This window comes from Callithrix jacchus, chromosome 12 (genome assembly GCF_049354715.1).
Source record: "Callithrix jacchus isolate 240 chromosome 12, calJac240_pri, whole genome shotgun sequence".
In the NCBI taxonomy this organism is placed as follows: domain Eukaryota; kingdom Metazoa; phylum Chordata; class Mammalia; order Primates; family Cebidae; genus Callithrix; species Callithrix jacchus.
Window position 1 is genome coordinate 86,200,001 of NC_133513.1, and position 24,733 is coordinate 86,224,733.

Genomic DNA, 24,733 nt, shown 5'->3' on the forward strand with positions numbered 1-24,733 from the left:
GCTCACACCTGTAATCCCAGCACTTTGGGAGCCCAAGGCAGGCAGACAACTTGAGATCAGGAGTTCAAGACCAGCCTGGCCAACATGTCGAAATTCTGTTTCTACTAAAAATACAAAAATTAGCCAGGCGTGGTGGTAGGCACCTGTAGTCCCAGCTACTCGGGAGGCTGAGGCAGGAGATTCACTTGAACCCAGGAAGCAGAGGTTGTAGTGAGCTGAGATTGCACCAGCACACTCCAGCCTAGGGGATAGAGTGAGATTCCGTCCCCACTAAAAAAACAAAAAGCAAAAAACAAAGTCACCTCGTCAGTAAATGGTACTGCTAGGATTTGAGACCCAGGCAATTTCACATTGGTGGCCACACTTTGAGTCACTCCTCAGTCATTGCTTCTCCTCTCCTGCTGTGCAATGTAGGAGGCAGTGGGTTTTGTTTCCCTAATGTCACATTGCTTTGGCTCCCAGCACACAGCTGCCTGTGGGACTAACCACCTCATTCTTCTAAGACCTCAGCATAGCAAGGCCATGAGTCATGGCCCTCACTCTGCTAAGCATTAACTTTTCCACTTGAGAGGGCAACACACAGCCCAATGGCTCCCTTCCCATTTCAGCATGCCCTACTAATTGGCTCGTGCCCAGACCTATACTGGCTGGTTCTGCCTGTGCTCTTTCTAGTGGCCTACAGAGCCCCTCACTGCATCTGACTCTGAGGTCCCCTAGAAGCTGTCCTGAAACTTCCCCTTCCACACTTCCATTTTCACCCCACCCATCCCTCTCCTCATCTGACATAAACTCCCAGCCCTCCTCTCTGGTTCCAGTATAAGGAAGTGCTCTTGAGAGAAAGAGGAGACATGCAAAGGATTTTTTTTTTTTTGAGAGTCTCACTCTGTCACCAGGCTAGAGTACAGTGGTGCATCTCAGCTCACTACAACCTCTGCTTCCCGGGTTCAGGTGATTATCTGCCTCAGTTTCCCAAGTAGCTGGGATTACAGGTGCCCACCACCATGCCCAGTTAATTTTTGTATTTTTATTAGAGATGGGGTTTCACCATCTTGGCCAGGATGGTCTTGAACTCCTTACCTTGTGATCCACCCACCTCGGCCTCCCAAAGTGCTAGGATTACAGGTGTGAGCCACTGTGCCTGGCCGAGGATTTTTAACTTAAATAGAACTAGACAAAATGGTTTTTGTGTGTCATTGTAACCACTCCCTCTACAGAACATCTCTAGGTGCCAGGCTGTGCATTCTACCGCAGTATCTCTAACCACTGAGACAATTCTTCAAGGTAAACGTGGTCATTTCCATTTCTCAGCCAAGAAAATGGAGAGTAATTAACCTGCCTACGATCACACAACTAATATGGAAACAGCGCCAGATTCTGAACTACAAGTCTCTGGCTCCAAAATCTGTGTGTGTGTGTCTTTGCCACCATGACACAGCGCCTTATTGCAAGCCGTCAGAAATGCTGGATAATGAAGAAGCAGAAATATAACGTGTGATGGGCTTGGCATCTTGGAAAATGTCCATAGGGAAGCTCGTGGTCACATTCCAGGTTATCCTGAAACTCTCTGAGATTATTTGCTCTGATATACAAAATATCGCCTCTGTGAGTTTTCCTCAGTGTCCTCATCAGATTATCAGATGTGTTAGTGACCTTGAAAAGGTTAGGAATCCCTGCATTCAACAAGCATGAAATAGTACCACCCATCTCCCTCCACCTCACCACTGCCCCTGCTCCCAAAACCAGGGCTTGGTGGGTGAAGAATTGAGTCATGAAGGTGTGGATCTGGATCCTAAAACCATGGCAGGCCTTCAAGAGAGAAGATGGGCGATTCCAAGAAGTCCCAGGAAGAAGGGAAAGCAAAAAGGCACCAAATAATGCATAAAAACAGGGCACCCAGGCTTGGGATAGGATTTGCATGACTGCAAGATGGCACTGAAGCAAAGTTCCAGTCTCCAAGTCCCCAAGACTGCAACCAGGGAGCCAAGGCAGGGGCATGGACTCCAGGGAGACTGCAGAAAAAGTCAGCACTTGTCAACATGAAACAAGTCCCAAGCCTGGTTCCCGACCTAGGAAACAGTACAAGGAAGACACGCAGCAAACTACCTTGATGCTGAGCCTGGGACCACGGATCCTCTCTGCCCTCAGGAGGGACAGGATTGTTCAAGGGTCAGCAGCTGGGGAGTGTGAAATGATTCATTCGTTCCTTCATTCATAAACATTTGTTAAGCATCCACTGTGTGCCAGTAACAGGAAAGAAGAGTGTAAGATAATTCTTAGTCTTAAAACATTCCACAGGCCAGGTACGGTGGCTCATGCCTGTAATCCCAGCACTTTGGGAGGCCAAGGCAGGAGGATCACCTGAGGTCAGGAGCTCGAGACCAGCCTGGGCAACATGGTAGAGGTGGGGTGTGTTGGCATGCACCTGTAAGCCCAGCTACTCAGGAGGCTGAGGCAGAAGAATTGCTTCATCCTGGGTGGCAGAGGTTGCAGTGAACTGAGATCAGGCCACTGCACTCCAACCTGGGTGACAGAGCAAGACTCTATCTCAAAAATAAAATAAAATAAATTACTGGGCATCCTGCTTCTCTTTCTTTCTTTCTTTTTCTTTTTTTTTTTTTCTGAGACATTACTAAAAATGCAAAAGTTAACCAGCCACAGTGGCGGGCACCTATAATCCCAGCTACGCGGGAGGCTGAGGCATACGATTCGCTTGAATGTGGGAGACGGCCGTTGTCATGATCCAATATCATGCCACTGCACTCCAGCCTAGCAACAAAAGTGAAACTCTGTCTCAAAAAAGAAAAAAGAAATAAAAGAAAAGAAATAGCAAAAAGCTCCACGATGCTCTTGACTGTCTCTTTTCTTCTTTTTTAAATTATTTTTTTTTTATTTTTGGGACAGAGTTTTGCTCTAGTTGCCCAGGCTGGGTACAATGGCTCAATCTTGGCTCACTGCAACCTCTGCCTCCTGGGTTCAAGTGATTCTCCTGCCTTAGCCTCCTGCCCTTAGACATGGTTCCTGCCCTCAGGAGGTCTAGTGGGGAGGGGAGATGTAGCTATAGGGGACTGATACAGAAAGAACTTCCGGCCAGGCGCAGTGGCTCATGCCTGTAATCCCAGCACTTTGGGAAGCCAAGATGGGCAGATCACCTAAAGTAGGGAGTTCAAGACCAACCTGACCAACTTTGGGAGGCCGAGGCAGGTCAATCATAAGGTCAGGAGTACAAGATCAGCCTGAACAACAGGGTGAAACCCTGCCTCTAAAAAAAAGAAGAAAGAAAGAACTTCCGACCGGGCATGGTGGCTCAGGCCTGTAATCCCAGCACTTTGGGAGGCTGAGGTTGGCTGAGGTCAGGAGTTCGACACCAGGCTGGCCAGCATGGTGAAATCTCGTCTCTACTGAAAATGCAAAAATTAGCCAGGTGTAGTGGCAGGCACCTGTAATCCCAACTACTCAGGAGGCTGAGGCAGGAGAATCACTTGAACCCAAGAGGTGGAGGTTGCAGTGAGCCGAGATTGTGCCACTGTGCTCCAGCCTGGGTGACAGAGCAAGACTCCATCTCAGAAAAAAAAGAGAGGACTTCAGTTGCTATCAGAGGGGTATCAATACACAGACAAATTCAGAGGAAAGAAAGGTGATTTGTTGAGGCCGTGCGCACAGAGGAAGCAGAGGCTGAGCTAGATGAGGACTGAAGGACAAGGAGAGATTGAAAACGTGGAGGCGGAAGACAAACTCACTCCAGGTAGACTCAATAGGGTGGGTGGGGCAGGCATGGAGGAGGGAGAACCAGTTAAGTCAGGTCTGTGAACAACCCAGGACCCAACCAGCTGGAACCAAAGAGTGCGGAAGTGGGTAGGGGGCAACTGGGCTTTGTGGGAAGGTTATGGTCACACTGTGAAGCTAGCCTGGTACTAGGCTAAGCTTCATTTGGCTGATATAAGTACTTGAAGGAGGAGGGTATTAGAAACTGGATTTTATAACTTTAAAAAGTTTGTAACTCATGAGAAAAACCAAGTGGGCCAACAATTCTCCTAGTCCATGTTCCTGAACACATGATTCAATTGTATGTTGAAATTAAAGGGGGCAGCTGAGTCCAAGCAGAAGCCAGTTAACTACAGACCAGGGGGAGCTAATCAAGCAGAATTTCCTGCAGCTCCTGGCACTCCCTGTGTGAGGCTGATGCTAATGGCGCTACCTCTAGGGGTCACTCACTGTGGGCAGGACATTGTTAAGCCCCCTCCACCTTTTTTTTTTTTTTTTTTTTGACAGAGTCTCGCTCTGTCACCCAGGCGGGAGTGCAATGGCACAATCTTGGCTCACTGCAACCTCTCTCCGGCCTCAGCCTCCTGAGTAACTAGGATTACTGGCGCGAGCCACCACATCCAGCTAATTTTTGTATCTTTAGTAAGACAGGATTTTGCCATGTGGGCCAGGCTGGTCTCAAACTCCTAACCTCAAGTGATCCGCCTCGGCCTCCCAAAGTGCTGAGATTACAGGCATGAGCCGCCGCGCTCAGCCTGCTAAACCCTTTACCTGCATCGTTTCACTGAATCCTCCTGGCAAGTCTACGAGGTAGGCACTGTTATTTTCCTCAGTTTGCAGACAAAGAGAGCTCAGAATGGTTAGGTAACTTAGCGTAGATCACAGGGCTAGGAAGAAGCATAACCAGGGCTACCGTGACTCCCGAGTCCATGCATTTAATCACTGCACCTCCCATCTCCTTGGCTAATAAGGAAAAATGAAGTGGCTGGCATTAGCTTCTACCTTCCTGGAGAAACCCTGCTCCCTCTCTTGCAGGAAGGAGGCTCTCATGTTTATCAAAATGTGTATACATTACATTTTATGAAAACCCATTCTTGGCCAGCGCTGTGGCTCATACCTGTAATCCCAGCACTTTGGGAGGCCAAGGCAGGTGGATCAAAAGGTCAGGAGTTTAAAACAAGCCTGGTCAACATGGTGAAACCCCGTCTCTACTAAAAATACAAAAATTAGCTGGGCGTGGTGGCAGGTGCCTGTAATCCCAGGTACTTGGGAGGCTGAGGCTGGAGAATCACTTGAATCTGGGAGGTGGAGGTTGCAGTAAGCTGAGATCATGCCACTGCACTCCAGCCTGGGTGACAGAGCGAGACTACGTCTCAAAAAAAGAAAACCTACTCTCACACATAAACACATCAGGCAAAAAAAAGTAAATTTTTTTCTTACCAGCAGCCAGAGTCACATATTTTTATTAGTCAGTTATTTGATTCTATCTCTTTAAAAAAAAAAAAAAAAAGGTTAAACCTGCAGGCATTAAACATCGAATTGAATTACAGGAAACTCCCTCTTTTTTCTCTACATCACCTACCCCCCAACCTGGCTCCTATGTCTAATTTTATTAAGATGACTGTTTCTTCCTATGGAAAGAAATGAAATACTTTCAGCTCAGAACATAACAACTGACTCAAATGCAGAGCACACTCTGGACCAGGGCTCAAGGCATTCTTTGGGACATTTCCTGTTTTCCGATTAGTTACGCCTGCTTCTCACTCAGTTCTGTGAAGGTCACCACTGCAGTAATTAACCCAATGCCAGCCTCCGAACAAGGTTTCCGGGCTGAACAGCTCTCTTAGCCAAACCTCCGCCCTCTTGCACAGAACCATTTTCTTTGTTGTCCACCTACCAGCCAGTGTGTCAGACCCTTATTGAAAAGGCCTGGCCCAGTGTGGTGCTCATGCCTGTAATCCCAACACTTTGGAAGGCCAAGGCCAGAGGATCGCTTGAGTCCAGGAGTTCAAGACCAGCCTGGGCAACATAGTGCAACTTCATCTCTACAAAATACTTAAAACTTAACCAGGAATACTGGCATGCACAATAGGCCCAGATACTCAGGAGGCTGAGGTGAGAGGACTGGCTGAGCTTGGGGGGTCGAGGCTGTAGTGGCCACACTCCTGCACTTCATCCTGGGTGACAGAGCAAGACCCTGTCTCAAAAAAAAAAAGGCTTGAAAGACAGCAGGACTCCTGGACACCAGGACAACTGGCTTGCCCCATCTGTGCCAGTGGTCAGCTGTGATGGTTCATTTCATGTGTCCAGTTGGCCGGGCTACAGCGCCTTGTTGTTTGGTCAAACATTGGTCCAGATGTTGCTGTCGAGGTATTTTGTAGATGTGATAAACATTTATATTCAGTTGACTTTAAGTAAAGCAAAATTACCCTCTGTAATTTAGATGGTCCTTATCCAAACAGCTGAAGGCCTTAAGAGCAAAAACTGGTTTCCTGGAGAAGAAATTCTGCCTCATGACTGTAACATAGAAACCCCGCCTGAGTTTCTAATCTGTGGAATTTAGACTCGAGACCTGCAACATAAACTCTGATGTGAATTTCCAGCTTGCTGGCCCGCCCTGCAAATTTCAGACTTGCCAGACCCCACAACTGCATGAGCCAGTTCCTTAAAATCTCTCTGTCTCTGTACAAACACATGCACACACGTCCCATTGTTCTGTTTCTCTGGAGAATCCTGACTAACCAATCATGCCAGGTGCCCATGGAAGTAACATGATAGTAACACATTTGAAATGTTTCCAAATACACACCATCTCACTATTCCTAAAAATCCTGCAGGGAAAAGCACAGGTGTCGGCCTAGCTCCTCTGACTGGACGTTCACATCTGTGAATTCTCTTCATTTGAGCTGTTATCTTGGGAAAATATAAAGCTGAACCCCCAAGCTCAGAGTCCCTCATATATAAACTGATACACTCAGATGAGATAATCTCTAAGTTTTCCCCCAGACTCCACCGTGCATGAGCTTTATGAAGTGCCCCCAGGTCCTGATAGACTGCTGTGTCTTACTGAAATGGTCTCAGGAAAAGTGAAGGTGCTGTCTACAAAAGCTCCCTGAGTAACTCAGCTCTTTGGTAGGCAACATGGAACAACAGGATCTCTAGGTGCAGCCAGGAGTCTACATTCCATCTCCCCTTCCAACGTCCTTCTTTACCTCCTCTAGGTCTCTGGGTCATGCCTCCTTTCTTTTGAGATATATAAAGTCCCACATGAATTGATCTGCCATTTCACCTAACATTTCACACACTCCTGAAGCCCATCCTTAACACTTATTATTTTTTATTTATTTGTTTATTGTTTTTGAGATGGAGTTTTGCTATTGTTGCCCAGGCCGGAGTGCAATGATTCGATCTAGGCTCATCACAACCTCTGCCTCCCAGGTTCAAGCAATTCTCCTGCCTCAGCCTCCTGAGTAGCTGGGATTAGAGGCAGGTGCCACCATGCCCAGCTAATTTTGTATTTTTAGTAGTATTTTTCTCCATGTTGGTCAGGCTGGTCTCAAACTCCCGACCTCAGGTGATCTGCCCACCTGAGCCTCTTAAAGTGCTGGGATTACAGGTGTGAGCCACCACGCCCGGCTTCTAGCAGTTATCATTAAGTGCTCTGAACAGAGTCACTGTTTCCAGGGCTTCCCATGAATTCTCTCACTCAATCTTCACAACTCTAACAGGTAAGTTATATCATGATCATTCCCAGTTACAGAGGAAGAAACCAAGACACAGAGAGGTTGAGCAATTTATTAGAGGTCACACAGCTAGTAAGTGATAAAGCTGGGATTCAAACCCTGGCTAAAGAGACAAAGGCAGTTAGTTTTCAGAGCTGGAGGATTAAGACCAGAGGATGATGCCTTGAAGGCTGGAACTATGTATTATTAATATTATTATTCCCCCCACAATGCCTACCGCATGGTAATTTCTTCATGACTTGAGTAAATTGGACTTCATAGTTTATATGATTACTAGGGCTGCTTTAATGATTAAATGAAAGAATGAATACAAAGTGCCCAGCCCAGGTCCTGGCACACAGTAAGCACTAAACAAATGAGAGCTATCAGATGATTTCTCTTTTTCTTTTTCCAGCTTTTTTTTTTTTTTTTTTAGACAGCTGGAGTGCAGTGGTGGAATCTGGGCCCACTGCAACCTCCACCTCCTGGATTCAAGCCATTCTCCTGCCTCAGCCTCCCAAGTAGCTGGGAATACAGGCATGTGCCACCATGCTCAGCTAATTTTTGTATTTTTAGCAGAGATGGGGTTTTACCGTGTTGGCCAGGCTGGTGTCGAACTCCTGACCTCAGGTGATCTGCCCTTCCTTGGCCTCCCAAAGTGCTGGAATTAAAGCACCACGCTCAGCTAGATGATTTCTGATTACAGCACCAGGGCAGCCTCCTTGCATACCCCAGGGGGTTCCCAGGCTGTGGAGCCCCAGAGGGCAGGGCCCCTGTAACTGGAGGAAGTACCCGGTGGGGCTGCGACAGCCCTGGTGGAATATTCCTTCCACATGGCTCCATTCCAGGCCTCTGAGGTTCCCTGGGGCAGCTGGCATGTGAACAATGACTGCTCCTCCCTGGAAGGCAGCCTGGCAGCCTCCAGGAGCCAGCTAATTTTCACTTTCACCAGAGGGCAGAGAAGGCTCTGAGAAGGGCCGGTAGGACTTGAGGGGCACCTGGGGGAGCACAGGGACACACGGCCCTCAGGTGGACCTCTCAGGCAGTGTCTCTGACTTTTGGCTTTCCAACCCTGGCTTCCCTATTTCAGGAAGATGCTGTCAAACAGGTTCTAGGAGAAAGGCATTTTGGGCAAGTGGCAATGGTGATACAAAGCGAGGCTGTTTGGGACATTTCTGACACAGTCACTGATATCACTGATAAACAGAAATGCCCCAGCCAAAATGCAGGCAGGGTGACTGCTCCCCTCCCCACACCCAGTGCCCCAGTGGCCTCTAGAGATGCCCTTTCAGATGTTCAAGCTCTTGAATCAAACCCACATCCTCCAAGGGAGCTGCAGTGAAATCCATTTGAATGACTCAGCCAGAATCTGCTTCCTAAAAGTCAATGCTGGGGTGTGGTCATGTCCCAGCTCTGCTCACTGCCAGGGCTGCTGGGAAGGGCGCCCAGGAGGGCCAGGCACCCAGCTTGGCTGCCTTGGTGTTTGTGTTGTGTGCTGGGCACATTAAACATATTCATGTTCGTTCCCTGCAAGGGAGGCTGGGCGCAGTGCTCACACCTGTAATCCCAGCACTTTGACAGGCCAGAGGTGGGAAATGGCTTGAGCCCAGGAGTTTGAGGCCTGCCTGGGCAACATAGTGAGACTACAACTCTACAAAAAATTTTAAAATTAGCCTGGCGGAGTGGCTTGCACCTGTGGTCCCAATTGTTCACTTGGGAGGCTGAGATAGGAGGATCACTTGAGCCCCAGAGTTCAAGGCTGCAGTGGGTCATGATGAGGCCACTGTGCTCCAGCCTGGGTGACAGAGCAAGACCCTGTCTCAAACAAACAAGCAAGGAACAAACAAACAACAACAACAAAAACAGGAGATATAAAGATGCCCATTTTACAGATAAGGAAACTGAGGATCAGGGTTGTTAACTGACTTGCCCAAGATGATAGAGCCAGTAAGTGGCAGAGCTGAGCTTCAGCCTCAAGTCAGCCTTGTTTCCAAACCTGCGCTCTTAACTGCCACTGTGGGCAGAGGGTGCTGGGTGACCTGTCACTTTCTCAGACAGACCTTCCAGAGGTGCAAACTTGGTCTGCTTACTCCAACTCTTCATATCTAGATTTCTTCATTAATAAAGATTGGTATCTAATGCCCAAGAATAATAGCCACCATCTGTAGGGCTCACCATTTGCCAGGCACTCTTCTAAGGGCTTTGTAAATGTTACCTATTATTATGATCCTTATTCCAGGCACAGTAAAGTTAAGTAGCTTTCCAGGATTACCTGCTAATGAGAAACAAAGCCAGAATTTGAATATAGTTCTTCTGGCTCTGGAGCCACTTAACTTCTCTGGCTTCTGACTGGTATATTTCTGAGACATAAGTTGCTGGAGAATGAATTAAGTCTCAGGTACTCAGCAAATACACTTCAAACCCACTGAGGAGGTAGGGCCTATGGGGCTTTTCAAGGCCGGAGTGTCCTCTGAAAAGGGGATACAAGGCTGGGTGCAGTGGCTCACGCCTGTAATCCCAGCACTTTGGGAGGCCCAGGTGGGTGGAATACAAGGCCAAGAAATTGACACCATCCTGGCTAACATGGTGAAACCCCATCTCTACTAAAAATACTAAAAATTAGCTGGACCTGGTGATGCACGCCTGTAATCCCAGCTACTCGGAGGTGAGGCAGGAAAATCACATGAACCCAGGAAGCTGAGGTTGCAGTGAGCTGAGATCCCGCTACTGCACTGCAGCCTGGTGACAGAGCGAAATGCCGTCTCAAAAAATAAAGGGGAGGGGATACAAAAGCCCACCTGGTTGAACTGCAGCAAGGATCAAGTGAGAAAGCATACAGTGCCCAGGACACAGGGGACATTACCATGTGCTGGAACCAGAATTATCAACTGCTTCCTTCAGGCAAGCTTTGGGAGCATCCAGTCCTCTGCCTGTCCCTGCTCCAAGAGATGGTATCAAGAGAAAATAAAATAGTCACATAAAACCACTTTGAAAACAAATGCAAAGTGCTGAGTCAGAAATTTTGATAATGGCCGGGCTCGGTGGCTCAAGCCTGTAATCCCAGCACTTTGGGAGGCCAAGGCGGGTGGATCACGAGGTCAAGAGATCAAGACCATCCTGGTCAACATGTTGAAACCCCGTCTCTACTAAAAATACAAAAAGTTAGCTGGGCATGGTGGCGCCTGCCTGTAATCCCAGTTACTCAGGAGGCTGAGGCAGGAGAATTGCCTGAACTCGGGAGGCGGAGGTTGCGGTGAGCCGAGATCGTGCCATTGCACTCCAGTCGGGGTAACAAGAGCGAAACTCTGTCTCAAAAAAAAAAAAAAAAAAAAAAAATCTTGATAATTAGATCCTATCCCTCCCAGGCAAAGAATTTCCAGTTTAATTTACCCTCAGCTTCAGACCTGGTGTCTCATCATTAATCCTCTTTCAGTGGAATTTTTGGCCCTGCCAGCAGTTTAATCCATTTTCTTTTCTTTCTCTCTCTCTCTCTTTTTTTTTTGAAACTGAGTTTCCGTCTTTTTGCCCAGGCTGGAGTGCAATGGCACAATCTCGGCTCACTGCAACCTCTGCCTCCCAGGTTCAAGTGATTCTCCTGCCCCAGCCTCCCAAGTGGCTGGGATTATAGGCGTGCACCACCATGCCCGGCTAATTTTGTAATTTTAGTAGAGAGAGGGTTTCTCCTTATTGGTCAGGCTGATCTCAAACTCCCAACCTCAGTACAGGCATGAGCTACCATGCCCGGCCTCATTTAATCCTTTTTTCTCCACTCTCCTTCCTAGGCTGTGCATGGCTTTCACCTCTGCACAAGTTACCAAGCTGGGCTGGATATTTTCTGTGGATCTGAGGGAGAGCTGGGAGTCAGGAGTATTTGTGGGCTGCTGTTTGTCAGTGGGGCCTGGGACAGGGACAGAGGGTGGAATTAAAATGAGAAGATGCCAAGCACGAAGAAAACCAGCCATATGTGAAGCAGTGGAAAAAGGCATAGGACTGAGCATCCCAAGATCCAGCTTCTAGTCCTTCCCTGCCTCTTTCTGGCTACACAGCTTTGGCCTCCCTTGATATCGGAGTCTCAGTGTCTTCATCTGCACAATGGGTATGAGTATCTACCTTCAGTACCTCCTTGTGTTGTTGTAAAGAACAAATAAGATTACACCCAGGCCTGGCGCAGTGGCTCACACCTGTAATCCCAGCACTTTGGGAGGACGAGGTGGGCAGATCATGAGGTCAGGAGTTCGAGGCCAGCCTGGCAAACATGGTGAAACCCTGTCTCCACTAAAGATAGAAAAAATTAGCTGGGCATGGTGGCGGGTGCCTGTAATCCCAGCTACTCAGGAGGCTGAGGCAGGAGAATAGCCTGAACCTGCAAGACAGAGGTTGCAGTGAGCCAAGATCATGGCATTGCCACTCCAGCCTGGGCAACAGGGTGAGACTCCATCTGAAAAAAAAGAGATTAACCCATGAAAGGGCTTGCTACACTGTAAGTGCCCTGGAAGGCACTGTCACACATGGAAGCCATCATAATGTGTCTAACACCAGACGGCAAACAAGAGGGAATTTGGAGCCCCAGACCAAGGCCTCTGAGACCAGAGATGTCCAGCTTAAAGGCACCAATGCCCCAGGCCCCAGCATGGTGTGACCAGATGCCCTCAGGGCTGGCTTTGTCCAGGGAAGTTACTGCTCAGAGTCAGCAGTAGAGCCCAGATTGCCAGCCATGTGGGCTGAGGGCATGTGTCTGACCACGGGATAGGCCAAATTTGGATAGGACCAAAACCAAGCACTCAGGGTCACATATGGGACAGCACAGGTGGTACAGCCTCAGCAGTGGGCATCTGTGTTCAGCTCCGCCTGGCCCCTGCTGTGAGACCTTGATCAAGGCATGTCACCCATCCTACAGGAGACTCAGTTTGTTCAGCTCTCAAATGAGAACTTCTTTCTTATTTTTATTTTTACTTTTTTGATGAGAAAATAAAGGATTAAATTAAAATGAAATAAGTACATGTGAAGCATGTAGCACAGTGTTTAACAGTCAATAAACCATCACCATCAATATAACTGCAAATAATGATAATGTCTCCTTTCCAGAGGTTTAAACACACTGCACTCTTTTTTTTTCTTGTTTCTTTCTTTGAGACAGTGTACAGAGTACAATCCTGGCTCACTGCAACCTCCACCTCCCAGGTTCAAATGATTCTCCTGCGTCAGCCTCCCAAGTAGCTGGGACTACAGGCACCTGCCACCATGCCCAGCTAATTTTTGTATTTTTAGGAGAGATAGGGTTTCATCATGTTGGCCAGACTGGTCTCGAACTCCTGACCTCAAGTGATCTGCCTGCCTCAGCCTCCCAAAGTGCTGGGATTACAGGTGTGAGCCACCACACCCAGCCTGCACTCCTAATTCACTCAACCCTGGCCCTATTTACAGCTTAGACTATAAGCTGCACGTGGACAGGACCAAACTTGCTTTATTCCCCACCCTATACGCAGAGCTAAGCATGCAGCCTGGCAGAGTACCCTCTTGATCAATACTTGCATCAATACTTGTTGAATCGATTCATGCTTGGAATGAGGAAGGAGGACAGGAGGGACAGAGACAGGGAGTGTTATGGCAATAAATTCAGACTGTTAGGAGGGGTAAGCAAAAACATAACGTTTTATTTTATTTATTGAAAGAAAGAAAAGGGCAAGGATTTTTTTTTTCAACTTACAAGCTGCACTATTAAGATGAAAAAGATGATGAAGTTCATAAACCAACAAACAGAGGTGAGATGAAGTGGACCTCACCTGTCAGTCAAATATTAGTCCATTATAGGAAGTTACGGTTCTAGTCTCCACTAACGAAATGATTCAAACTCGACGATGGGTGGAACTGATTCACTGCTCAGCTATGTCACCTCTGAGTTTCTGAGTCACAGCATGTCATAAGGGCTTTCATTGTCCTATTACAAACTCACCCCAGAAGGGATGGGTTTTGTTTTTCTTTTTTTTTGTTTTTTTAAGTTCTTTTGTTCTTCGTCTTTCAGACTGGACCCAAATGACCCCAACCACCAAACAACTCAATCTGTTCAGAGGGCGAGGAGCTGCTTATCTGAGTTGGTTGTGTAGTCAGAGGCTGTGAGCTGTTTCTTCATCCATGCTGAGCTCGGTGAAGACGCATGGACCATCTGGAATCCAGTTAAATCCTGACCTGTCTCTGCCTCAGCTGCCTCATAGGGAAAATGAAGATGGCAATAATCCTACTTCGTAAAAATGAAATGAGGCCCAGGCATGGGGGCTCACACCTGTAATCCCAGCACTTCGGGAGGCTGAGGTGGACGGGTCACCTGAGCTCAGGAGTTTAAGACCAGCCTGGCCAACATGACAAAACCTTATCTCTACTAAAAATACAAAAATGATTTGGATGAGGTGGCCTCCTCCTGTAATCCCAGCTACTCGGGAGGCTGAGGCAGGAGAATCGTTTGAACCTGGGAGGTGGAGGTTGCAGTGAGCCAAGATTGCACCATTGCACTCCAGCCTGGGTGACAAGATCAAAACACCATCAAAAAAAAAAAAAAAAAAAAAAAAAAAAGGGAAGGGAAGGGGAGCGGAGGGGAAAGGAAAGCAAAGAAAAAAGAAATGAGGATTAAATAAGACAAGACAGGCCAGGCATAGTGGCTCACGCCTGTAATCCCAACACTTTGGGAGGCCCAGGCAGGCAGATGATGAGGTCAGGTGATCGAGACCATCCTGGCCAATATGGTGAAACCCTGTCTCTACTAAAAATTAGCTGGGCATTGTGGTGTGTACCTGTAATTCCAGCTACTTGGGAGGCTGAAGCAGGAAAATGGCTTAAACCAGGGGTCGGAGGTTGCAGTGAGTGGAGATTGTGCCACTGCACTCTAGCCTGGTGACAGAAAGAGACTCCATCTCAAAAACAACAACAACAACAAATAAGACAAGACTCACAGATGTGAGGCACAGTGGGAGAATTTAGTAAGTGGCAGTGTGATGGTAGAGTAAGCAGTTGCTATTACTGTCCACCCTTGCCCAAATCTCCAGAAGACTTAAGTAGCAACTAATGCTTAAAACACTTCCTGTGTCCTAGCACCTCGGGAGGCTGAGGTGGGCAGATCACTTGAAGCCAGGAGTTGGAAACCAGCCTGGGAAACATGGATGGTGAAAGCCTGTCTCTTTTAAAATTACGAAAATTAGCCCCCAAAAGGTAGTCCCAGCCACTCGAGGGACTGAGTGAGAATCACTTGAAATGGGAGGCAGAGGTTGCAGTGAGATGAGATTGTGCCACTGCACTGCATCCTGGGCAACAGAGTGAGACCCTTCTCAAAACAAACAAATAAACACTTTCTGTGTGGTTTTATTTTACTCATGCTATCCTCATAACAACACTCAGAGGTAGAGACTACTGTCCTTTCTATTTTACAGATGAGGCAATTGAGGTACAGTCATGCACTGCAAGATGACATTTCAGTCAATGACAGATCACCTGTACCACAGTGGTCCTCTAAGATTACAATACCGTGCTTTTACTGTACCTTTTCTGTGTTTAGATCTGTTTAGAAACACAGACACTTCCGTAGTGCTGCAATTGCCTATAGTATTCAGTGCAGTAACATGCTGTGCAGGTTTTAGCCTAGGAGTGACAGGCTGTAGCATGAAGCCGAGCTAGATAGTAGACTGTACCATCCTAGGTTTGCGTCAGTATGTTCTGTGATGTTTACACAATGACAAAATCACTTAGCAATGCATTTCCCAGGATGTGTCCCTCCTCCCTTTTTTTTTTTTGAGATGGAGTCTCACACACTCAGACACCCAGGCTGGAGTGCAGTGGCTGGATCTCAGCTCACCGTAACCTCTGCCTCCCCTGTTCAAGTGATTCTCTTGCCTCAGCCTCCCTAGTAGCTGGGATTATAGACCTGAGCCACCATGCCTGGCTAGTTTTTGTATTTTTAGTAGAGATGGGATTACCCATGTTAGCGCTGGTCTCGAACCCCTGATCTCAGGTGATCTGCCCATCTTGGCCTCCCAAAGTGCTAGGATTACAGGTGTGAGCCACCATGCCCAGGTGTGTCCCCATTCTTAAGTGACACATGAACGTATAGAAACAGTGGGCAGCAGTAGGTGAGGGGGAGCCTGGACTCAGTGGCTGCTGGTGTTCTGTGGCTCCCTGTGCTGTCCCTTATGGTCGTCAGTAACCACATGTGGGTATGCACGTTTAAGTTAATTAAAGTTAATATTAAAATTTCAGTTCCTCGGACACAGTGGCCACATTTCTGTGATCAGTATCCACGTGTGGTTGGTGGCTACCATATCAGACAGAGAAGATCTTGAATATTTCTACCTTCATCAAAAGTTCTATTGAACAGCACTGCTGTAAGTCATCTAGCATGCAGTATGCATACAAATAAATCATTGCCAAATGAAATGAAAACAATTAGCAAAATGGTCTGCTTTCATTTTCATCAAACTGATGAGTTTATTTTGACAAAATGTGAACCCAACCTAGACTTTTTTTTTTTTGAGACAGAGTCTCGCTCTGTCTTGCTCTGTCACCTCGCCCAGGCTGGAGTGCAGAGGCACAATCTCGGCTTACTGAAACCTCCACTTCCTGGGTTCAAGTGATTCTCTCGCCTCAGCCTCCCAAGTAGCTGGGATTACAGGCATATGCCACCACGTCCGGTTAATTTTTGTATTTTTAGTAGAGGTGGGGTTTCACCATGTTGGCCAGGCTAGTCTCGATCTCCTGACCTCGTGATCCACCTGCCTTGGCCTCCCAAAGTGCAGGGATTATAGGTGTGAGCCACAGTGCCCATCCCGGATCCCCTTTCTAAAAGGAGAGCTTAAAGGTCCTGTGTCGGCCAACCTCACTTGATTCGCTAACTTTGTATTTCTTTAATCCATGACCCAGCCCATTAATTTTTCACTTTGCAACATGCAGAGCCAGACTTCAAAAGGTGGAGGACAAACATCTATTGTAAGTCGAAGCACCTTCAGTACATCATCTTATTTGATTTTTACAGCCTTCAGAAGTAGGTTCTATCCCTACAGCTGGGGAAACTGAGATTCAGAGAGGTTCCAGGTCAGAGGTAAGCTGGGGCTCCCCTGCCCTCCATCTTCTTTTGAGGTGCAGTTTCATGGATCCCAACCAGCCTGTGGAAACACTGAAGGCTTAAATATGCAAGATCAGTTTTGTATTTTTTGGCATAGAGATCTGGTTCTGTTTGTTCCCGCTGTCCCCCTGGACTATGAGACCCTGACCTGAATGAATAAAAGGAGGAGTCAGGGTCATTCATTTTCTTTCTTCCTTCCTTCTTTCCTTTCTTCTGTTCCCTTCTCCTTCCTTCCTTTTTTCCTTTTCTTCCTTCCTTCCTTTCTTCCTTCCTCTTTCTCTCTTCTCTCTTCTCTTCTTCTCTTCTCTTCCCTTCTCTTTTTATACCCCACTCTGTTGCCCAGTCTGAAGTCCACTGGCATGATCTCAGCTCACTGCAGCCTCCACCCCCCAGGCTCAAACGATCCTCCCAACTCAGTCTCTTGAGGAGCTGGGACCACAGGTGTGTGCCACATTTTTTGTATTTTGGGTAGAGACAAGGTTTCACCATATTGTCCAGACTTGTCTCAAATTCTTGAGCCAGAGTGATCTTCTGACCTTGGCCTCCCAAAGTGCTGGGATTACAGGCATGAGTCACTGCATCTGCCTGGCTCAGAATCATTCATTAAAAACAACTTGTTGCTCATCTAGTGTCTACCAGGCACTGAGCTAAGTGCTGGGGAAAGAAGCATGGTCCCTGCCCTCATGAACTTTACTGTCTAACAGAGAAGACAGACAGAAATCAATTAAGGCAGCAAATATATACTCCAATAGGTGCCATGAAGAAGTATAGAATGTCAAGAGAGAGAAATATATGAGACAAATTTTTCTGTCTTCCCAAAGATCAAATAGGGGAGCATTTTCTCAACCAAGCTGAGCTGTCGTTCATTCACAAAAGGTCCTTGATTTTAGGGACTGATCTCCCAGGATGAGCTTCTGGGAGGAGCAGGGTGACCTGGTTCTAGCCCTGTCTTGGGGAGCCCAGGCCAACTGGAAGACCTGGTCCTGCAGGGGCCAAGGCTTTTTCCCACATGCCTTTGGCTCTGCTATGGCACCCAGCACACCTCCGGCCATGCAGATCTCTGAGCTGGGCTCCACTGGCCAAAAGGCCACCAGGCTCTTTCAGGCTGCTGCTCGGCCCCTGCCAGCTGTACTTTCCATCCCAGGAGAGCTGCCTTCCTGCTGACCACCAAGGCCTGCACTGCTGCGATTCTCCCTCTGAGCTAATGTAGCAAGTGTGAGCTGAAAATCCAGGTCAGAGAGTTGCTAGGAACCTGCTATGCTCATACCCATTAAGATGCCTATTATGAGAAAAAGAAGAAGTGTTGTCAAGGCTGTGGAGAAACTGGAACACTTGTGCTCTGCTGTGGGAATGTCAAATGGCGCAGCCTCTATGGAGGACACCAGGGCATTTCCTCAGGAAATTTGAAACAAAATTCCAGCACTTTGGGAGGCTGAGGTGGGCAGATCACTTGAGGTCAGGAGTTCAAGACCAGCTTGGCAAACATGGTGAAACCCCGTCTCTTACTAAAAATGCAAAAATTAGCTGGGCATGGTGGTGCATGCCTGTAATCCCAGCGGGAGGCTGAGGCAGGAGAATTGCTTGAACCCGGGAGGAAGGGGTTACAGTAAGCCAAGATGGTGCCATTGCATTCCAGCTTGGGTGACGGAGAATGACTCCGTCTCCAAAAAACCATAAACTTAAAATAGTTAAGATGGTAAATCTTATGTGTGTTTTACCACAATTAAAAACAAAGAAACTACTTGGGCAATGCCTTCAAGCTGCTTGTGCAGCCACCGCTGACCAGCATCCTGTTTATTCTGAACAGCTGAGCCTGGGCCCTCTTGGAAATGTCTCCCAGGACTCTGTATGTCCCTGCAGCAATGGGGGAAGAAGTGGGGCATCAAAGCTGGAAGATATGAACACTCGTCATACAACAATTCCATGTCAGCCCTATGACAAGTTCTTTAGATATTATGTCACGGTTGCTCCCAACAACCTGCCTGTGAGGTACAGATTATTTTTCACACTCTGTAGATGAGGAAATGAAGGCTCAGAAATATACTTGCCCAAAGACACCTAGCTCCTAGGGATAAAACCAGGAGTGAAAGTTAATTTTTTTAATTCAAAGGTCATCTCTTTCTAGGTATTGAATTAATTACAGAAAGAAGAGTGTTCTTTGAGTGAGAGGTTATGTCAACCAACAGATTAAAGATGGAAAAGAACAGGTCTCATCCCCAAGCTGGAAGGAGACGGGCTGGAGAGTTCATATTCTAGGACCCCAGAAGGTTGCCCTGTGAGCAGGCACATCAGGTATACCCCCTTTTGGGCTTCCATGTCCCTTGGCCACAGCTGATTGGAGCGGGGCTGAACATCTGGCCAAAACCAAGTCAACTGGTGTCTTTCTGTGAGATAGCTCATGTACAAGATGCTGGCACTGTCATTAGATGTAGAGTCAGGGCCCAGTTACCTTGCGGCAACCCTAAGCTCATGCAAGAGGCCTCACTAAGGAGAGCAATTTGCAGAGAGCAAACAATTATAGCCAGTATGCAGAAAAGTAATGGCTGCCATGTGCAGGGAGAAACAGAGGCAGGAGGCTTCACAGGCCCTGGGAGGTGGGCAGCGGGGAGCTGACATGATTCTGGCTTCTGTGAGATCTATGATCTGGACTCCAGATTTCTCTCTAGCTTTAGAAAAACCAAGATTTGGCTGGGCGCGGTGGCTCATGACTGTAATCCCAGCACTTTGGGAGGCTGAGGCGGGCAGATCATGAGGTCAGGAGTTCGAGACCAGCCTGGCCAATATAATGAAACCCTGTCTCTACGAAAAATACAAAAATTAGCTGGGCATGGTGGGACATGACTGTAGTCCCAGCTACTTGGGAGGCTGAGGCAGGAGAATCACTTGAACCCAGGAGGCAGAGGTTGAGGTGAGCCAAGATTGTCCCACTACACTCCAGCCAGGGCAACAGAGTGAGACTCCATCTCAAAAAAAAAAAAAGAAAAAAGAAAAGAAAAACCAAGATTTCCTTGAGCACAATGAAGTGAGTATCCGCTCCTTGCAATGAAGCAATTCTGAACCACGACACCCTATGCTTTCAGGTGGGAAAACAGACTAGGGAGAGACAGCCCTTATGCGAGGGCTCAGTTTGGTTGAGGAAATGCTCCCTCATTTGATCTTTGAGAAGACAGCAAAATTTGTCTTCAAAGATCACTTTGGGCCGGGTGCAGTGGCTCACACCTGTAATCCCAGCACTTTGGGAAGCTGAGGCAGGCAGATCATGAGGTCAGGAGTTCGAGACCAGCCTGGCCAACATGATGAAACCCTGTCTCTACTAAAAATATGAAAAATTAGCTAGGCATGGTGGTATGCACCTGTAATTCCAGCTACTCAGGGGGCTGAGGCAGGAGAAGCGCTTGAACCCAGGAGGCAGTGGTTGTGGTGAGTGGAGATCGAGCTATTGCACTCCAGCCTGGGCGACAGAGCAAGACTCTGTCTCAAAAAAAAAAAAAGATCACTCTGCATTTCTGTTTTTCTTTGATCTCCTGGTGGCCTCCCTGCCTGCTGCCTCAGGTGGCTACTGCCCTCATGCTACCCCATCCAGCCTTGCGCCTGCCCACAGGGCGCACCCTCCAGCTGGAAGCAAGGCAGTCCGATGTTTCATTTCACAGTGGAGAGGGAGGAAGGATGTCCAGTGTGGCTTCCTTATTAATTTAATTCAATCAGGCTGCTTCCTCAGCATCTTTGCTTATCAGTGCCTTCCTTCTGATTCCAGCCCTGGGATGAGCTCCCTCTGTCCTGAGAAGCGTTTGACTCAACTAGTAAGCCTTCCTACTAGTCTCCCTGACTGGTGCGCATCTGCTGTTCACATTGCTGGCTAGCGGCTCCCCACTGGTTTAGGAGTAAAGTTCAATCCCTATTCATGCCACATTACTCCTCCATCAACCTCATCACACAGACCAGGGCTCCCTGGTCCTTCTGTGCTGTTCCAAAGCCCGGAATGTCTTTCGTTTCATTATTTCTGTTGAATTTCCACTCATCCTTTAAAACCAAGTCAAATGACACTTTCACCACAAAGTTCTTCACTCTTTCATCTGCTCAGATTGTAACTTTTCATGTCCATTCTGGTTTGCATCTCATTCTTGTGTGCTAACTAGTTGGTCTCCTAGGCCTGAAAGACCAAGCCATGTTATGCATATTCTTCTAGCCTTAGTTCCTGAAATACTCTCTGGTGCACTGTAGCACTCCATGAAATTAACTGTTATCAAACAGGTAAGGAGATTCATGCATTGCCATGTGCAATGTCACATGTACGTTAATTTAATCCTCAAACAGCCCTGAAAGGGAGAAGGTATTATTAAGAACTGTGAAGTGGAAGGTTTTTGTTTTTTTTGAGTTGAAGTTTCACTCTTGTTGCCCAGGCTGGAGTGAAATGGCACAATCTCAGCTCACTACAACCTCCACCTCCCAGGTTCAAGCGATTCTCCTGCCTCAGTCTCCCAAGTAGCTGGGACTGCAGGTGCCTGCCACCATGCCTGGCTAAATTTTAAATTTTTTGTATTTTTAGTAGAGACAGGGTTTCACCATGTTGGCAAGGCTTATGTCAAACTCCTGACCTCAGGTGATCCACCCACCTTGGCCTCCCAAAGTGCTGGGATTATAGGCGTGAGCCACTGTGCCCGGCCTTGAAGCTGAAGATTTTATTTGCTCATGAGCAATTAGGGAGGAAAGGATGGCAACTAGGGTTCTCATGCACCCTAATGCCCAATAAGAAGTTAACTGATAAGGTTTAAGGTATCAAATATCCCATAACTTTTCCTGAGTGAGAACTGTGCTCAGACATGCTCAAAGCATACCGCCGTTTAACAGAACACCTAGCTGTTCAACAGAAATTACACAGTGAGTTAGGTGACCACTGTCGTATCATGGCATCCTATGTACATTTCATGTATGAATGTCCAGCATAAAAACTGGCAGCTTTAGGCTGGGCGCGGTGGCTCACGCCTGTAATCCCAGCACTTTGGGAGGCCAAGGTGGGTGGATCACAAGGTCAGGAGTTGGAGACCAGCCTGGCCAAGATAGTGAAACCTCGTCTGTACTAAAAATACAAAAAAAAATTAGCCGGGCATGGTGGCAGGCACCTGTAATCCCAGCTATTCAGGAGGCTAAGGCCAAGAATTGCTTGAAATCAGGAGGCAGAGGTTGCAGTGAGCTGAAATCACGCCACTGCACTCCAGCCTGGGCGAGAGAGTGAGACTCTCTCAAAAAAGAAAACAACAACAAAAAAACACTGGCAGCTTCACATTTTCCTTCCCAGGAACAAGAATGCAAAAAGTCTAAGACACCAATTTGCCCCCAGAGAACAAGTGCTAGGAACTGGTGGTACTCAGGGTTCCTGAATATTTGACATGGTTCTTTGCTGAGCCTCATTCACAAACTCCTGAAAGAACGTTCAATGTAATTCAGCCTTAAAGAAGGGTGATTGGCTGACTTTCCATGGTCTCTTTTAGGACTAAGAATCAAGGACTTCATCACACCAAGGTGTCTCAAATCTCCTGCCAGCTATTTGCTTACATGCTCAATATTTAAAATGTGTATTCAGCATCAGTGATGTGCTGGGTGCTGTAGAGGATGAAACAATCCCATGCCTTCTTGGCAGGGGCACGTCCCAGGGGAAAGGAGAAGCACACCAGTGACTAGGAAAGAAAACCCAGACCAGACAAATACCAGCACGCCTAAGCTGAGGGCAAGCAGGTGATATGTGTTGGGAAGGAGGAAAGAAAAACAAGGCATGTTAATTAATTTCTTAAGGACGATTGTAGCTTTATAAATGACTGAGAGCCTACAGAATGTGCCTTTGAAACATGTACCTTGAGAGTTCCCATGATTCCATAGGGTGGGGCCACTTTCCTTAGGCAGTGAGCCTCCAAGCCCTGTTCTCCAGGAAGGGATGGGAATGACTCAGTAGACTAAACACTTTTGCCTTCCTGATTGTTTTGTCAATACAATACAGTGGTTTTACGGGAATACCCACATAGGGTGTTCGTCAGTTTGAGCTGATAGGAATCTTGATGAGTCCTATGGTGCCCACTGGGTGAACCGAGGCTGTGTGTGGGCAGCGCACCAGGTGTCTGGACAGGCCACAGTAAATAACATCCATGAGGGCTTTCTCACATCATACTTCCCCTTCTTAAGTGGAATCTCGTAGCTTTAAGTATCCTCAGTTGTACTATAAGTATCCTCAGAACTTAATGTTACTTAATTTTACGCAGTGCGCAAAACTGGGGACACACCTGTAAAGGGTTTGCCATCACCAGGGTTTTAAACCACTGGCATAGACTGAAAGCAAGAAGAGTGCCCTGCTCATTACTATATCCCCTCCGGCACCTAAGGCAATGCATTCCACTTCTTGCTGAGAGCAGATAACTCAATACCTTGAACTAGAAAATCATAGAATCTAAAAGCAGAAATGCAGCTAAAGAAGACCAGTTCCCATCACGCCACAGCTGAGGAATTGGAGACCCAGGTGGTTAATAAACCCGGGTGGGTTGGCCAAGATCATCAGATACTGAGTCAATGTCAGCTAGAGTACAGCTGTTTCTACTCTGAGTTGAGTGTCCTTTCCTCTGTCCGGTTGCTTGTTAGCTAAATGCATGAATGACTTTACCATTGAATTTGTATGAACAAAGAAGGCCAGAAAAGAGACTAAAGTTAAAAGCATAATTGTTTGGATATACTATATTTGCCAATTTAACTGGTTTTCCACTTTCAATGCATTGTTTGCATTCATAGACTTAGACATATTTTTCGTCATTTAAAATGTTTCATTGATGCATACAAACTCCAGACAAATAACAAGTTGGATTTCAATACAGCATTAACTCCAATTCCTCTATAATCTATAAGATTCAAATAATTACCTGATCAGACTGATCCTAATATATTTTAATGTCTTTATGTGTCAATGATGAAGGATGTAAAATCTTTGTGTTTGTCCCTATTATGTAACTGCTTCAAGAAAAAAATTAATAAAACCTAACACATGTAAATAAACTGACATAACATGAGTACATGATATTCACTAGCCAGAATTTCAAACCTCATTGTCCTTTAAGAGCCCAAATTTGAGCTGGGCGTGGTAGTTCATGCCTGTAATCCCAACACTTTGGAAAGCTGAAGTGAGAAGATCATTTGAGCAGGGGAGTTATAACCAGCCTGGGAAACATAGCAAGACCCAGTCTTATTCTAAAATAATTTAAAAAAAAATTTTTTTTAACCAATTTTTGCTCTTCAGATTTTTTTTTTAAATCAACCAACAATTTGTCAGCTTTTTTTTTTTTTTTTTGCGATGGAATCTCACTCTGCTGCCCAGGTTGGAGTGCAGTGGTGCAATCTCAGCTCACTGCAACCTCTTCCTCCTAGGTTCAAGCAATCCTCCTGCCTCAGCCTCCCAAGTAGCTGGGATTACAAGCATGTGGCACCACGCCCAGCTAATTTTTGTATTTTTAGTAGAGATGGGGTTTTGCCATGTTGGCCAGGCTGGTCTCGAACTCCTGGCCTCAGGCGATCCACCCACCTCAGCCTCCCAAAGTGCTGCGATTACAGGCATGAGCCACTGCACCCACCCAGCCAGTTTTGAGTTTCATTTGTTTCATTTTCTTGCTCATCCTCAGAGGGAGAAGTTTAAGATGAGAAATGAAGGGGAAAATGAGAAAAAGAAAGGTTAAAGGTATAGATGACTCAGGAGCCCACAGGGAGAAGCAGTCTGGCTCCTGGAAGAAATGAGAAATGTAGCAAGGCGTGGTCAGGAAACACATGTCTATCCATGCGCCCACTCTCTCCTTTCCCTCTTTCTCCCATCCCTCTTACCAAGAAGTGAGCTGGCAATCTTACCAATGACAAACAAAATAAATCCTCCACACTGAGATTTAGAGACCTCACCTTAGCAAAACTAAGTCACTGACATTGGATTGTGTTGTGACACCAAGCGTTCTTGTCCCCGCCCCCTGCAATGGCAATCAAGTGTCACAGAAAAATAGGCTTTTGAAATTCCCATGAGCCTTTTATTTTTATCTATTTTTACACCCAGGCTGAAGTGCAGTGGCGTGATCACAGGTCACTGCAGCCTCAAACTCCTGGGCTTAAGCAATCCTCCCCCCTTGGCCTC

At 47.0% G+C, this 24,733-nt stretch overlaps 1 protein-coding gene across 4 annotated transcripts in view; it reads right to left on the reverse strand.

The window, feature by feature from the left end:
• The window catches only part of MYOF (myoferlin), a 188,578-nt gene that overhangs the window by 162,853 nt on the left and 992 nt on the right, over positions 1 to 24,733 (reverse strand). The window lies entirely within an intron of this gene.